The sequence below is a fragment of the Propithecus coquereli genome, unplaced genomic scaffold, assembly GCF_000956105.1.
Source record: "Propithecus coquereli isolate 6110/MARCELLA unplaced genomic scaffold, Pcoq_1.0 Scaffold225, whole genome shotgun sequence".
Taxonomy (NCBI): domain Eukaryota; kingdom Metazoa; phylum Chordata; class Mammalia; order Primates; family Indriidae; genus Propithecus; species Propithecus coquereli.
In genome coordinates this window covers 2,218,763-2,236,967 of record NW_012147745.1, presented here as the reverse complement: position 1 = coordinate 2,236,967, position 18,205 = coordinate 2,218,763, and the positions used below count along the sequence as shown (strand labels likewise).

Sequence of the window (18,205 nt, the reverse complement as noted above, 5' to 3'; positions counted from 1 at the left end):
CTCAAATGTGATTTCTGCTCTTCATCAGCAAATTGCTTAATAAAAGGGAATGGAAGTACTATGAATAAAAGAAAAATGTTCTTATCAACCACAATATACTTCTCCTTCCCACAACAAATCTTTAACCACAGACACTAAGGAGCGGCAAAAACAAACAAACAAAAAGACTAATTGGAAAATGATCTTGCCTCCATGTCCACCCCCAGGTGCTAACAAGCAGGGAACAAACCGAAAGGACAGCCAGGAGGTGAGGAGAGGCCATGGAATATCCACCAACAAGATAATCATCGCTGGAATCACTGGGAAGTGTCTGAATGTAGGTATGTGTCCTGAAGGCTGTGTGCTCTTGCTATCCATTATCTAACTCCCTGCTTTCATCCATGCCATATACCTGCTGTCCCGTCAGTCACAGCCACTCAGAAACCCCTGGGACCCTCCAGCAGGAGGTCTTCTCTCCTGTCTCGGGCTTTTGAAACATTCTACAAAATAGCTTTGCACTGCCTCCTGCTCTCGTCTCAGTGTTCCCATGTAGAAACCTTCCTCCTCGGTGAAATGAATTCTTATTTTCTGGAACACAGAAATGCTTTATCTTTGCTGTCCCCACTATCTGAAATAACTTCCCCAACTCATCTTTGCTGGTTTCAGTTCTGTTTACTCTTCAAGACCAAAGTCAAGTTCCACCTGCCTTATAAAAATCTTGCTGATTTCTCCATTCCCATTATTTCCTTCCTTCCAAATGTCTACAGAACTGTGGTTATACTCCTCCTCTGAAAATTGTTTGACAAGTTCTATCATGCATTGCTTTTTATCACCATATGCATATGTCTCAGCGTAACTGCTGTTTATTTCTGGAAAAGACAGGATCTGTTGTGTTCTTGTATATACCAGGAACCCAAGGGGAAGGAAACAAGCATGTGATGAGCTGCTGAGGCAGAGTGAGCAGCACAGAGAGGTGGTTCAGAGCACAGACTCTGGAGCCAGAGTGCTTGAGTTTGAGTTCCTGCTTAGCCAGTGATTAGCTGGCTGGCCTTCGCAAGGTTTTTTGTTAAAACTTTGTATGCCTTATTTTCCTCATCTCCAAAATAGGGATAATAAAACTATCCATCTCATTGGGTTGTGATTAAATGAGTTAATAAATGAAAAGAGGAGTAGAATAGTATCTAATACATATTAAACACTCAAGAATGATTACCTATATTCATCACTGTATATACAGTAACAATCCATCTCAATTGATTTTCTCAATAAGGCCATGAAATAGGTGGCATTGTCCCCATTCTCAAAACAGGACCACTATTGCTCTGAAAGGTCAAATCTGTGCCTAAAATTGCTAAAGAAGGCAGAATCAGAACTGACCTTAAACCCTAGACATTTCATTCCAAACGTTGCCTCACACACAGGTGCCCAGTGACTGGTTGTTATTGATAATGATGAAATTTATTCTCCTCTATTCTTATAGTTTTAAACAAAATTGTGCTAAAATTTCACTAGGTCCAACATTTTAAAAATATTTTGAATGTGAAATGTTTTTAGTTGACTATAAATACCTTTTTTATTGGCTAATCCAAATGGGGTGGAGTCATAACTACTTTTTTTTTGTCTGATTTAGAGGCTAAAATTGAACTCAACAAGTATTTCTGTTCTGGGGCACTGAATGAAAATGAAGGATAAAATGCCAAAGACTATTCCTACCCTAGGCTATTTTATAATCTAAATGACTCAAGTAATGGAAACACAGCAGAAACACCTACCACCTTTCTGACATCTCATTCCCTGGTTCACTGTGAGATTGGCCCTTCTCCCTACCCTCCCTCCTTCACCCCCTGTAATAGTGTAGGCTGGATACAGTGTCACTGGCTACAAAAATAACACTTTTGGATGTGGTGAAATACGCCATTTTAGAGTAAACTATAAAATTTATGTGACGTAGTTTTAAAATTGTTTGATTCTACTTGAAATTATTTTGGAGACTTTACAGAAAGTTCTGTTAAACATGACATCCTAGACACTCTTGGAATCTCTTCATTGTCTAGGAAATCACCGGCAAGTCTTGTTCTTGTCACTTGCAAAATTCGTGGGCTGCTACTACTTCATTTGTACATCTGCAGCACTTAGCACTGTGCTGGGATGTGGTAGCTGACTGATAAATTCATGGTTAAATTAAATTTTGCCACCGTATATAATACATTAAGTATCGTGTGCTCCTCTGACCTACAACTGAATTCCAGAGTGACTTCAGAGACTCTCAGTAGACCTAAGGGAACTGCCTTTAGGTGAAGCATCGCCAAGAGTGGGGACTGGAAAGACTAACAGTTTTGAACACTTAACCTTATTCTAGGATTTTGACTTTACACATATCATGTCATTTAATCCTCAAAATAATCCTAATTAGTAGGCATTTTCATCCTCATTTACCAACAGGGAAGCTAGAATTCAGAGAGTTTAATATATTTAAAAATCACACAGCTGCTGAGAAAGAATTTCTAGTGTCAGTTTAATCCAAAGACCAAACAAACGGTGTAGTAGTAATGGGAGTGAAGTGAGCCCTGGATTCAGGATCCTGAGGCAGGTACACTGTTATGACACTAACTTAAGTGACCTCAGACATATTATATAACGTCCTTGTGCCTCAGTCTGGTCATCTCACATGACATTACTAGGAAGACCAAAATATTGTATTTGTAAAATGGCTTTGAGATGATCAGAGATGCTATAAACATAAATTATAGTTATGAGTCTGGTAAATATAAACATTGAAACATATCACTTTAAAACATGATATAAAATGTAGGCATAATGGCCATAATCACTAAGCCAAGGAGTGGACATAGGACAAAACATTAGACATCAGGACCGTTGCCTATGGAACCATATGCCTTGTATGAGGAATGGTTGTATGGAAAGCTACTCATTCAGAACATTAAGAGAAATACTATCCATACAAGCATGGTTTTAAAAGTATGTGTGCACCCTCCAGAGTCCCTGAAACACCCTCATGGGGATCCAGCCTACTGCTTCTTGAAATAATGTCTTTAACAGTTTTTCAAAAGAATTAATGACACTTCACTTTGTGGCTGATGACTGGTTTTGACCTTGTAGATGTTGAAGGCAAGTAAATGTATTTGATGAGTTATTAAGCACATGGTTCAGTTATTACGGTAGTAAAAACAGCTCAGTCTTATAAAACTATGAGGCGCTTTCTGTTTCTTAGCACTTAATTACATTCCTACTGAGTTTAGATAATAAGTCATTAATCTCAGCATATGACATAGTGCATTTATTTAGATTTAGGAAAGTTACCCATATTTCTTTCTATCCTTTTGTTTATACTTAGGTAAACTTATTTCAAACACAACCTACTAAACTTTTAAAAAATTGTATTTTAACCTGAATGATAACAGGCAGCTTAGCTGATACTTTAAACAGTATTTTAGGAGTCAAGAAGAAGTTAAGAAACCACTTTTATATATCTTTTGTCAAAGCCTGCCTAGGGGAGGCCTCTGCTTCCAAGATCTACTGCTGAGATGGAGAATCTATGATCAATTGCTCAATTTCATCTGGCCAATTTCAACTGTCAAGTATTTCTAAAAATATAGGTCCATGACAGTAACACATTTGACTTTTTTTTAATAGCCTCCTTAGTATTTTCAGTTTATCATTATTGTTAATTATTAAGTATCTTGATGGTAGGATGGATTGTAAGGATAATGATTGCAGTAATATAGCAACAAATGGCTAATTTGGGGTATAGTACTCAGTTATAAAGATATTTTGTAAACTATAAGTCACAATACAGATATTATTTATAAGGATAATTTTTATAATACCAATTAAACATAATTCTGCCAGATAATGAAACATAATAGGGAAAAAATTCCTACCCCTTTTACTTAAAAAGTATTCATGAGCATGTGTTTTCAACACATAGCAGGATGTCTAAGAGAAGACTCATAAGAATTATAATAATATCTGCTATTCATAGAGTGCCTGCTCTATGCTAGACACTTTAAAATAGATCATTCTTAGTTGTCAGAACATTCCTGCAAGGAGATTTTTTTTCATCATCTTATACAGCTGAGGAAATCAGGGCTCAGATAGGTTAATAAATAGGTAAACTAAAAAATGATACAGCCACAATTCAAACCCAGATCTTTTAGGCTCCTCTGTCCATTCTCTTTAACTATGAGGAAGGCCAGGAGACAATGAATATAAAAGAAAAACTCTCAAATAAAAACAGTAATAATAGCTACCATTTATTAATGTGCCAGGTACTGGGTTAGGTAGCCTAAGGGACTTAAATCAATTATCCTAATAAACAGCTTGATTGTGTTCCTTCCTTTCACGTTTTTCAAATGAATTGGAAATTACTATTCCCCTTTGCCTTATGAGAAATTTAAGGTTCAAAAATATTGAATAACTGATATGAAATGGCTCACCTGCTAAGGAGCAGAACCAAGTTGCCAATTCAGGTCTTGTCAAGTTCTAAAATGCATGTTATTTCTGTTAGTGAATACCATAAGCTAAAATATATGTCTGATTTGTAAAAGAAAGACTCTGAACTACTACATGTTTATCTTTTTTCTTTTAAATTATTCTCAGAATTATTTCAGGTTTATTTAAAAATTACTGAGTAGTAAGGAATTTCAGAAAATTAATATTAGTTCAGTGACTATGTACTAGTTTGTGTTTATTTTAATACTTCCCATGTTGACCTTAAAGTTAGATTTTTCACATTATAAGTCCTGTGTGCTTAGCTTTTATTTCATAATCAAGAATTTCACTAAAAACTTAAAAATGAAAGCAAATTTATTAAACTCAGGGAAACTGCCTCACATACAAAAACTCCTGTTATGAAATACCACAAGTTACAAACACAACTGAGTAGGTTTCATCCTAATCATATAAGAAGGCTAGAGCAGCATTCATTAAACAAGTGTCTATTGATTGCCGACTCTTTTCATAACTTTCTACTGGGGACATTGGCATATTCTTATTATGTTCTTACATCATATTCTTATTACTCAAAACTCCCTGCCCTCAAAGAGCTTTACCAATTAAGTAGGGAGAAAAGATGGGGTAACCATTAATCAACAAAAGCCAAAGTTAAGTAATATAGCAACTGTGAAATAAATCATGCTTTTAAAAAAAAAGAATGCTTCAACTTCATGGCTGGAGGTGTTGACTATAGGCTGAAGTAGTCACAAAAGCCTCACAGAAGGAAGGCAAGTGGATTGGCAGAGAGGATGGACAGCACTAGCCAGGAAGACACGTATGGTGGAGGTAGCCAGACAGCAAATACAGGTATCGCCCTGAAGGTTTGTGTAGAGGAAGGAACTGGATAAGGCAAGACTGGAAAAGGACGGGAGGCCAGATAGCCAAAGGCTTTGATTCTAGCTAAAGACTGGCCTTTGGCCTTCAGGTGATGGGGAGACACTGCACATTTTTGAGAAGGGGAGTGACATAATTAAAATTGTGCGTTAAAAAAGATAAATTTGGCAGGACTAGGCAGGATGGATTGGTGGGAATAGGGCAGAAGCAAAGAAACTGCTGCAATAATTCAGGTATAAGGTGATGAGGTTCTGGACAGAAGTGACAACAGAAATAGAAGGAAAGAAATAAATGTAAGAGATGACTCAGAGGAAGACACAACAGAAGGAGAAGACTAGATATGGGAGGGGAAAACACAAAATACACTGATTTTAAATCCTATTTGGGAACTTTCATAGTTTACAAAGTGCATAGAGTTTATGAGACATCATAAACAATATTTGTGGTCCCAGATGCAATTGGATTCAAGGAGGATCTTCCTTTTACTCACTGTAGCATGTCTTTTAGCAAAATATACAGGAAACTCCTTCATTTTAAGAGGTAATAAATTCTATTATAAAAATTACTGAGAGAATAATTTTATCTTTATGTCAAAATAATAATAGTAATAATAATTTCAGTTACAGGATGTCAGCACAATTAGATGAAAATTCAACTAAATGATTATGTTTCATTTACCTCCAAAATTCCAATTTATTAGTTTAGCTGTTGTTTAGCTGTTTTTCTACCAAACTGACTTTTAAAACTGTGAATTAAGCCTAAAGTATATTATTTTAACAAATATATTGATACAATTCTCCAGTATCTTGGGGTTTTTTTAGTGCCTTCTTCTCAGGATTGATTCCATTGTCTTCAAAATGTCTTCGTATAATAATTATTATACTTTACAGATGGAAAAAATGGAGCCATAGATAAATTGAATTAATGATTTATCCATGGCTGTGAGCTGTGTGAGAGCTCAAGAATCTTTCTCTCTCTCCTGTGGGTCCAATAGACTACATAGATAAAATAGGATTTGAAAACAAGCAATATTCTTTTTAACTGTTTATGTTTAGTAAAAATATTGTGTGCCAGGCAAATGCAATCTTCTTCCTCAACATATAAACACAACACACATACACATACACACACACACACACACACACACACACACACACTTCTTAGCATTACTATGATATATCTATCAGTTACTTCAGAAAGCAAGTGTCATTTTAGTATTACTTAGCTGCTGTTTTTAATGCATCAAGTAAAACATATTGTGGCTTCTAATATTAATTCATTACCCACTTAGCATTGTTAAAAATATTTATGATCTAGTATAGAGCAAAACATATTGTTATCCATTTTCCCCAGCTTTGATATGAAAGCATTCTTCAGCTGTTTCCTAAGGAGGAATGTTGTCAAAGTTTGATGGTAATTTATGTTGTCAGTCCATTAAGTTGATTTTATGGCAGCCAACACAACTATTGTCCATTTATGAGAAACCCGAGGACCACTCTAGGTCTTCGCAAAGGCCGTTTGATACCTGCCCTCTCATATGGCTGACCTTGAGGGGAGTTGAGTTTGGTAATTTATGGCAAACACCATCTAGGAAGACCCATTTGCAAGATTCACTGTCATTTAGTGCTAAATGATCATTGCTGAGTCCAGAGACAATCTGAGTTCCTGACAGAGCAATCCCATAAAAAATATTGCCTACCCACCCAGGTGTCCTTTCCAATTATCTGGAGTAGAAATTAATACTTTTAAAAGCTGCTAGTTTTTGAAAGGTTATTACAATTTATTCCAGCGGTTTCTTTTGCACATTATGATGAATTAGTTTATTACGCCATTATTTTCCTTGTCAGCTTTTTAGAAGATTGAACCATAATGTTGAAACATTAGTGTGAATGGCAAACATACTATTTTACAGCTGAGTAATATATTTCTTTGAGAAAAATGTGCTCAGTTTTTAATAACAGGTAATTTTATGTTTATGTTCCCTAATGCTGTTGTCAAGTATTATTTATTTCTGTTTGGTAAGAACTGGAGAACTTTCTTTTAAAATGTTAATGGTGGTTTAGACAGATTTTAGAGTCATAGTAAAAATATATTACTGAAAAGCAGAAAATATAAATTGTAAGTGTTTTGCCCTGAAAGCTAATATTTTTTAAGGTCTTCAAGACACCAATTTAATATATAGTTACTTCCAAGGAGAATAATACTTCTGTCTTAATATTTTCTCTAAATGTAGTGTGGGGGCATTTTTCATTCATTTTTCTAAAGTCTTAATGACTTTCACATTTTTTTTTTTTTATCTTCAATGATCTTAAACTTCTTTATCTTAAATGATTTGCGGCTTCATAAGTCGTTTGGAGGTATGCTGTGAAATAATATTAATTAGTACTTTGATAGAGATTTCTTTTTTTTTTCAGAGTCACAGTTCTCTATTACATGTGTACTAAGATAGTAAGAAAATATAAATAATATCCTATTTAACCAGGTACAAAGAATTAATCATTGTGCCTCCATATGACAAAGATTGATTAGAAGTACTCTAAAGAGTACTCAGTACACTATATTAATTGATATAGCAAGTATGTTCGAACGCCTGTTACATGCCAGGCATTATACAACTGTGTGGAGTTGGGGCATATCCATATAAACATTTTAAAAATTCAAGCTTCTTATTTCTGTTTTTATTAATTTTATTCCTACAGTTTTTTAAAAAAGTAATAATACAACTGTACAAAATTCTGAATCTTACGTAAACTGAGCATATAGGCAAATTCAGTAACACTTTAGAAGTTTTACATTTGCTACCCCCAATCCAACAAGTGCCTGCCAAAGGAAATATTGTTTTTTGTTTTCTCATCAAATACTTTTGTTTCTTTAGCAAATGTTTTCAGTATTGAAGTATTTATTTTTGTTGATATGACTGAAGCAAATGTTAGTTTTAGCAGAATTAAGATTCAAAACATTATGTACATTTTTCCCATTATGTCAGAAAATTTCTTGATAATATATTAGGCTTATAAGGTGAATGTCAAAGTTTCTTTTTTGGGGGGAAGGTAGGGGTAAAGTTTTTACTGAAATATAACACACATACAGAAAAATGCACACATCATAAGTTTCTGGCTCACTGGACTTTCACAAAGTGAGCACACCTGTATAAACTAGCACCTGGATCAAGAAACAGACATCACCACGAGCATCCCAAGAAACACGCTGTGTTTCCTTCCAGCTGTCACCTCCCAGTGCTAGTAACCACTCTCCTGACTTATGACATCATCAATTAGATTAGGCTGTTTTGTGAACTTTATATAAATATAATCATGACTTCTTTTCCTCAGTATAGTAATTTTGAGATTCATCCACATGGTGTAGTATGTGGCTGTATTTTGTTCTCATTGCTGCATGGTGTATTCCATTGTTTAAATGTATCTTATTTTACACAGGTGTGTACAGCCTACTGTAGTGGAAGTTTTGTGTTATGGTAAGCCTGTTTCCATTTTGTTACACGCTAGCCAAGATAGAATACATTAGATGAAATGTGAAGATCTTGTTCAATCTGAAACTCCCATTTCCCCCCCCTTTTTTCTTTTTTTTCACTTAAACATTTTTATGATGATTTAGGATGGAAGTTGTTCTCTGTCAGTTAATGTTTGTTCCAATCTTTTCAACTGTTCATATCTACTTTATAACATCCACTGTACTAATCCTTCTTCAGGATGGGGTGCGGGGTGGTAACACAGTTTAGTTATGCCTTCAAGATAAAGTCTTAGTGAAAAATAAATAAATGTTCTTTAGTTATAAAATAAATAAATGAATAAATAAATCATATTTTATTTACGCGGTCTACTGTTAATGATCACTGGGTTGATTCTAGTTTGGGGTTGTTGCAAAAAAATGCTGCTTATGAGCATTATCATATATGTCTTTGGAGAAATATGAAAACATTTCTGTTGGGTCTATTCCTAAGAGTGGAATGGCTGGGTCTCAGGACAGATATACATTCAGTTTTCATAGATATGGCCAACCAGTTTTCATGAATCCAGGTAACCTCTTACAGTTACTAGTTATATTGCTTTGGGCTTCAGGCTTAGAAATAACTTGGAAGAATTGAGTAAATCCTTTCTAGATTTCTCTCAGGCTTATAATTCTGTAATTCAGTACTTGTTTACAGTGGAGAGTATTGGCATAGACTTCAACAAAAGGCAGATAATGAGAATCTGCTGTTTGGTTTTCCATTATATTTCTCCATTTGCATTCGCATCTGGATTTGACTGTTAATGAACTTAAGCATTCACATTTTTATGCTAAATAATGAAATTACAGTATCTGATGCAGGAAAGCTGGAAAGTTTTATAGCTTGCCCAGTCATATGCTTTCATGTAATACTGGTGGTAGAAACTAGCCAGCAGTATTTTTACTGGAGTAGAACAGGGATTGTATATAATACTATATATAATATAGTATATAATACTTCCCTCATGGTATTTTGCAAAGAACAATTCCTTGATACATTTTTGGTGAACACATTTATCTATTTTGCTGAATAGTTTTTATGGGCTTTGAGCATTGCATAGAATCCTGGCTCTACCAACAGACTTTGGCCAAATTATTCATCTCCCCTTAGCCTTATTTTTGTCATCTATTATGTGGAGAAAATAATAGTCCCTGTCTCACAGATCACTGTTAGAACAAAATGACACAGCACACGTAAAGCACTTTGCACATTTAATAATAATAAACAAAGTCTACACATGATAAATACTCAATAAACTGGTGGTATTATTGTTGTTCTTCAGTTTTAAGGAGAGTATTCTTCCAACCTCTGTCTAAAGATAGGAAAGATTCTGCTGCTCATAATTTAGAGAGAGACAGACATACTATAAAGTTAATTAGAACTCAACAACTAGATTTTATTCTTCCTTATATTAATTTTTCCACAAACATTTATTGAATACCTGCTACATGGTATGCGCTATGCAAGACATAGGGATTTCACCAAAAGCAGTTCAGACACTGCCCCTGAGCACACAATGCTGTCGAGGCTTACAAGTCCACAAGTAGTTTTAGTGCAGTTAAACCAGGCATGAAGGGAAGGTCTAGCACATTAACTGCCATGTGAGTTGTATTTAACTCATGCTAGTTTTGAGCCCAGGGCCTCCTGAAGCATATGTAATTCACAGGTCTCTTCACCTTGGGAGTTGAGAGAACTATTTTTCAAGTTGCATATAACTCACATACAGAAAGCAATAAAAAAATAACAAATTTTTTATTAAATTAGAAAGGATCATTTTGTTTTCAAAGTTTTTATTCTATTTTTGTAATAAAACACCTTGACCCCAAGGAAAAATTTTTTTTCTAGTGTGGCAGTCAATGTGCTAGACACTATGGTTTTGCACAAGAGAGGCACTTCTCTTCAGGAAGACGTCCTGTGGGAAGTGACAGCTCAACTCACAGCTGATAGATGTGTAGGAGTTAATCCCGTAAGAAAAGGGTAAGCATTCGGGGACAAGAATGCACTAAGCAGGAGAAACAGCATTAGAGGACAGGAAGACTTTCAGAAAGCCTGAAGCTTAGAAGGCTGAGTATGGGGAAAAGAAAAGGAAAGTGTCAGGAAGAAAGAGGTAATGCTAAAAAGGTAAGCAGGGACCAGTCCATTAAGGCCTTGTAGACTGGACTTTTGGATTTTGGACTTTATCCTGAGGGTAATTAGAAGCCATTGAATAGTTTTATTATTTTTAAATTTTTTTATTAAGGTATGGTTGACAAATAAGAATTGTATATATTTTCAGTGTAAAATGTGATGTTTTGATATATGTATACATTGTGAAATGGTTAAATCAAGCTAATTAACATATCTATTATCACATACATATTATTATTTTGTGTGTGAGAATATTAAAGATCTATTCTCTTAGCAATTTTTGCATATAATACATTATTACTAAGTAGTCACCATGCTGTGCAATAAATCTACCAAACTTATTCCTCCTGTCTAATTGAAATTTTACACCTTTTGACCAACATCTCCCCATCCCCCCACCCTGACTCCCAGCCCGCACAGCCACCATTCCACTCAGAGAAGCCATTAAATGGTTTTAAATGTGAGTATTGTGATCAGATGTGCATATTAGAAAGAACAGTGGTGGTGAAAAGTAGAGACTGAGTAAAGCAGAGTAGAGGTAACAGTGGTCCAAATTCAGCTCTCAGCAGTGGGATCGGGGAGGAGAGGATGGATAGAAAGTCTCACACTTTGGAAGTCTGGGATGATACCCATAATTCTAGCTTCAACGATGGGATGGATAGTCATGGTAGTCACTGGAGGAAAGGATGTAAAAGGAAGAGCAGGTCAAAGGTGGAAGACGATGCATTTCACAGGGACATGTTAAGATTAAAGTGTCTGTTATTATCTAAATGCAAACGACTCAAAAGTGTTGAATAAATAGCTTTGAGTTCATGAGAGAAATCTTCGATGAAGATTTTAATAACGTGGTAACTGAAGCAGCCATGGACATAGCACAGGTTGCCTAAGCAGAGCTTTGAGGGAGAAAAGAGAGACCTAGAACAGCACCCTGAAGAAAAGCCATATTTAAGATATAGCTGGGAGGAGAGGAACCTCAAAAGACACTGAGAAGTAACAGTTACGGAGGTGGCATGCAAATGTGACAAGTATAGTTACCAAGGTGACCAGTGGGAGGAAATCTTTTTAGAAGAAGGGCATGAATGGTGAAGAGTGCAAGATGCTGCCAAGATGTGAAATGAGCTGGGTATTGAGAGTGTAGCCACCAGATTTGTCAAAAAGGGGATCTATGGAAACTGCCAAGCAGAGGCAAACTTGGAGCAAGCCAGGGTACAAATATAAATGGAAACATAACTAAGGGTTGGAATTCCAGGTAAAGGTGATTTCTCAGTAGCTCATTATGTAACTATATTTTTAAGATAGTTACACTATTATCTGCTAAGTACATATCCTTAATCTTAGCATACTTTTAAAATCCATACCACTTTGATCACAATACGGTTTTCATCGCTGTTTTGACATTGACCTTTGAATCATAAAAATATTCTTTAGAAGAATATGAATTTTATGCCCTAATCCAATTGTCAGAAACTTACCTCTTGGTGAACCTCAGCTGAGAATTCTGAAGAAACAGGAATAGGGTGGGGGAGGAGATGCTCTTCGGAGAAATTACTTTTGGAGATTTTTTTGTTAGTGTCAAAAAGAATGTGGAAGCATAGCGTAGAAGAATTCCAAATGGAAGGAAAGTTTCTGTCCTTGCATGGACATATATGCAGAGTCAAGCTCAGAGAGAGAATAGACTCCTTGGAGGAAAAGTCAATGATTCATTATTTTGAGTTAAGAGGCAAAATGTTATAAATCACAAGCTGGAGAAACACAGTTCTGTTTTCCCTGCTCTGTTCCACTGTTGAATATTAATTTTCCTCAGGATTTTTTTTTTTCCTGGTGGCTGTTATTTACAGTATTGTCCACTCAGCCTGGCTCATTCATTTCTACAGGCAGTTTGTGTTGGTGCACCAAGGTGAAAGCATAGCAAATTAGTTTAGGGAGTTGCAGGAACTCCATGTGAAAGCACTGCTTCTATTTCAATCTATAAATGTAGGGTGAGTTTATTATCACATTTCACACCAAGCCCAAGCCAGTTTAGTATGTGACATTGTGTTTAGAAGAGATTTGAAAAGCACAGTGTTTGGGGGAATTTTCCTTTTAAAACCATATCAGGTGGCTTAGGTGTATGATATAATGGGTCCTTTCATGGACTCTTCATCTTCACACAGTGGTTTTGTGGCTTCACGGGTAGAGCTAAGAGCTGGCAGTTTTGTGGAGCAGTTGGCATGGTCTGTGGCAGAGCTACACACTGTCCCCCAACTCCCGCATGGGTCCTCTTCCTCTCAGATTGAGCATGTGGACCAGGCACTGGGCTGAGGACTTAAATATACTCTCTTCTCATTTAATCTCCATCAGAACCATGAGGTCAACCCTATAATTCTATCTATTTTACAGACAAGGAAAGTCAGAATCTGAGAAATTAAGTAATTTGTCTAAGTACACACCTAGTAAGTAAGACCTGGATGCAAACCCAGATTTTTTTCACAGTGGACTAGTGGAACTAAAGAGTAGAGTGTTTGTCTTTTCTTTCCTTTTTTCCTAAGTTTTGAATACAGTCCACTGGCTTGGCTAACACAAGACTAATATCTTTGTCTTCTGATTCTACCAACGGCTTCACTATACTCTCTGTTCTTTTTTTCCTTTCTCCATTTATTTATATCCTATTATTTACATCTATGCAGGACACTTAAAATTAGGGTAAGGGATGAAGAGGGGGACACTTCATTAAGTCACAAGACAAAGTAGTCATTAACAAAATTTAGTATCATAATAAAACATGATATATAATAAGTAGAGCTAAACACATTAGTATTAAGCATAAAAGATACTGGTCTACAAAATAATTAGCATAAATTTGTTCAATGAATTCTTCTCAAGCACCTACTACTTTCAGGGTTCATCTCTGTGCTAGGTCAATAGCAGTGAACAAAACGGATGCCCTGTCCTCCTGGAGGGACATTTTATCTGGGCATGAGGGTGGGGGATGCGGGGCAGACAGTGAACACACAAACAAGGGCAGTGGAACAAAAAAGCAAAGTCAAGTCGAGTGGATAGAAAACGCCAAAGGGATGGGAGGAGAGGGCTTGCTTTCTGATGCAGGGCAGTCAGGGGAGACTTTTCAGGTGAGACGACATTTGACAGAGGTCACAGGGAGCAAACCGTGCCCATGTCTTGGTGAAGCGAATCTCAGGAAGAAGAAACATGACCCGCAAACGCCTGAGGCAGGAGCTTGCTCTGTGTGTGTGTGTGTGTGTGTGTGTGTGTGTGTGTGTGTCCCTACCCCTGCCTTGCCAAGCAAGGGACCAGACGGAGCAGGAGAGGGGAAAGGAGAGTGGCAGGAAACTAAATCAGATGTAACTGGGGAGAGGGGTGGTCTGATTTGTAGGGCCCTGTGCAAGCAGCTCAAGGATTTTAGTCACATATAGTAAACAAGTCACGTTTGTAATTGATATTGCTTTAATACATCCAATCTCAGTTTTACCAGCTTGCTCCTCTTCGGGGTTCCTTTTTAGTTCTAAATAGTGCTGACTGGAGGACTGAGCAGGATCAGAACACAAGCTTCCACTCCCTCTATTCCTCCACCCCAAGGCAGACAGCAATAATTGATCACAGATTTCTCTTCTAGCCACACTGCTAATGGTCAGAGCTGGCCAAGAGGTGAACCATTTCAGACATAGCCTTTAATATTCAGATATCACCAGTTCATTAATAGACTATGTCCAAGAGCCGAACCTCCAGCATCCGGATTTACCTTTGCTTCTGCCTACTTGTCTGACCCATGAACTAAAACTTCCTGTGATTTTTTCTGTTCCCCACTGAACCCACTCCCGCCCTGTGTGCACTCGTCCCTTTGAGCCTCTCAGACTTTTTCCTGCTCACTATTTTTCACTTGAAGGGACCTGAACAGCAAAGAGCTGAAGGCAAAATAATCTTGACCTTTCTGGATATTAGTTTCCTCATCTGCAAAATGGGTCTGATCATGCCCAGCCTGCAGGGTTGTTGTGAGGACTAAGGTATTAGCCATTAATAAAGTGAATGTGGCTGCCACTACGTCAGCCCTCGATCTGATAGAAGGAAAAGGGAGGAGAAAAGAGGGCCCCAGAAACTTGAAGTGGAAGAAACAGAGGGGAAATCACTTACATTTCATACTGGCCTCATAGGTTTACCATACTGCCACTCCTATTATACCTGGTTGAGCATAGAAAAGTTAACTACAGTGAGATAGGACAGAATAAGATAGTCCAGGACAAAGACTTCATCTCTCCACCAATACGATGTGATGGGAGTGTGCCCGGTAGAGAACATGAATATAAAGATGGGCATTAGGCAGATCTTGCCATTGAGAGGGGTTGAAATTTTTCGGCAGGTGTGTTGGAAGTAAGAGTGTATCAGTGGAAATGTAGAAGCAGACAACATTTGGAAAATTAGGATACATAATGGAATTTCAGTAGAATATGTAAGTATTCCAACCTATAGGTAGAGCACGGTGGTTCAGCCTGTAATCTCAGCATTTTGGGAGGCTGAGGCTAGAGGATCACCTGAGCCCAGGAGTTGGAGACCAGCCTGTTGTTATTCAATGAGGATTACTGAGCACAATTCAGTTAGTTATTCCGAAGCAGGACAGACTCAGATTTAGGACCTGGTACAGCCCCCTTCCCCGCTCCCACACCAGCAGGGAACAAGAGGTCATATATATCAGCTGTTAGTACTCTGAGGAAGCCTAAACCAGGAGGAGACAGAGCCCAGTATCTGAATGGCAGCAGTGACCACATTAGCGCTACCGCAGGCATCGGAGCAATGAAGGGATGTTTCAATGAACAAGTTAAATACTGCAAAAGGCAATATTCAAGCAGGTTATGTAGGGTCTCTAGCATTGGCTGGGGGCCAGAGGCAAGACTACAACTCCTTATAGAGTTAAGAGGGACGAGAAGGATAGGGGCACTAGTTCTAGCATGAGGCAAACTGCAGAACATGGAAATTATTAGGCAGGTTTCCCAGCAGATTCAGTTAACGAAATTCAGAACCAGTAAACCGAGACAAGGCAAAAGATTTGCAATCACAACTCAAAGCGCAGGCTGAAGCCCTAGGAGTAAAGCCCACATGATACAGAGGTCCTGCATTCCTCCTGACAAGGGGCAGATCACTTAGGATCGGACCCACGTTGGAGGTTGGACCACAGGAAGAGAAAGTGCATAGAGGCTGAGAACTGAGCCAGCACTGGCTCCTCTATCTAACTAACTCTCAGCAAAGTCCACTTTAGCTTCTGGACTTCCCTGGGATACAGGTTGAAAATCTGAGAAGAAAAATGAGAAAGCAAGTCTATAGAGTTTCCTGGGGGTTTCAAACTCCTCCTTCTTTATAAAAACAACTTCATGCTTAACTCAGGTAGTAACAGAATTATTTCTAATCACCTAAAATTTTATCTCTAACTGGATGTCAGTAGAGAATGATGTCCTCCAAAGCTTAAAATTCTAGAGCCAAAAGTAAACAAGTAAAAAAAGTAAGTGTATTAATAATAGTTAATGAATTATTAGAGTGGTGTGTGTCACATGGATATGTACACAGAGAAACAAGTGTGTGCTTGCAACAAATAATTATTTTTCTTTAAAAATGGAAAATTTTATGCTAATATGAAGAATTGAGACTGAAATTTTATTTTGAATAAGTTAAGGAACATAAATTTGAAATTGCCAGCATGCAATTAACCTAGCCACAGAGAATAGGAGATAAGAGTATAGCTGAAAGTGTTGAATTGGAAAAGAATGACCTTAAAAACACTGGCACAAGAACTTATGTTTTTCTATTTTAATTTATGGTTTCCAAAGTGTTGATATAATGTCCTACAATTTTACATAATTTGATTGTGATTGTCTTCCTTCAAAGGGGCTTTTAATATACTGGAATTTATTGGACAAATGCTTATTCAGAGGCAAATTATTGTTCATCTTCTACTGGCTTCCCAAAAGAGGTTATGTTAGTTCACTTGGGCAACTGGAATCCTGTTCACCAGAAAGCTAATCAACAAGATGGCTAGTTACGTTATGAGCATTTCTTTTAGAGGCATTTAGTTTCAATCCCACAGATGGTAGCTGCAGTCCATTAGTTTCTGAGCCAAGCTTTTCAGCGTCCTATTGTACTTAGCAAGATTGCTATTGCAGCAACACAATTATTCCAAATTCGGCGAGAGTCAGCGGACCTAAAACAAAGCTATGCCATAGCAGTTTAATCCCAGCTCACCTTCCCCTTTGCTGGATAAACAATCAAACACATGCTGAATTTTGTTCCACATAATGAGAACATCTGAGCAACAAAGATCAAAGAACACTGACATTTGATCTTAAAGCCAATACAGCAGAACCCCATTATAGAAAAGATTTTTATTACATGGTTTCAGATAGGCATTTTGTGGTTCAAATCATGCTGCCCAAAATAAACAATACCAAAAAATCCTGACTCAGCATGGTTAATGTGTAAGGCCCATGTCAGTATCTTGCCTCATGATCAGCATTTTGGGGTGCTTCATTCTATCAGAATCAGCCTTCTTTTGAATGACTTGAAAAATAGTCATTTAAAATTTACAGGAGCAAGAGAATATATGCTTTATGGTTTTTTATTCATGCTTTAAAAAGGCAATAAAAATGCAAGACGAAAGGATATTAAGGATGTTTATCTTCCTAGTTACACTAGAATTCCCACTTTCAAGAATAAGCAACATGCTTAATGCTTTGAAATGTCCAAAACACAAGTTTTCCAATGTAATTCACATAAGACACCTTGACCGTCCCTTCTGGGTTTTGTTCCCTCCGTGTTTGTAATGAATAAATAAATATGACCACAAATGTCAATGCTTTCAGAGTTTTATTGCAGTTACTGAATATACCTCCTGCACTCTGCTGTTAACTCCTTCTCTGAATCTTTTTTTAATTATTGTGTATACTGTAGAGAATGTAAATCCCCTTTTCCTTCTCCCACCGTACCTAAATAGCTTGTGAACCCCCATATTTTTCATAAAGCCTCTTCTCAATGAAAACGAAATAGGGCTTTCCACTCTGGTCCTTCATATTAAGTTCTAATTGCAACAGCTTTCCCTAGTTTCTCTCCTCTGTAAAGGGCACTTGTACAATTTCTTGTATATGGAGTAAATACTTATTTTGATGTACTTACTCAAAAGGGCAGCTGGATCTCTATATGTTTGCTTGTGAGATTTTCTGTCTTAGAAAACTTTAAGAAGTCAAACATTGCTGAAAAACAGTCCTT

At 37.1% G+C, this 18,205-nt stretch overlaps 1 protein-coding gene across 1 annotated transcript in view; it reads left to right on the top strand.

Annotated features, from left to right (window-relative positions):
- The first annotated feature begins 204 nt into the window (after positions 1-204).
- HS3ST5 (heparan sulfate (glucosamine) 3-O-sulfotransferase 5) overlaps positions 205-18,205 on the top strand; it is a 139,397-nt gene continuing 121,396 nt past the window's right edge. Inside the window, exon 1 of the mRNA XM_012645088.1 lies at positions 205-320. The gene's annotated coding sequence lies outside the window, so the exon portion shown is untranslated. The remainder of the gene's footprint in view (positions 321-18,205) is intronic.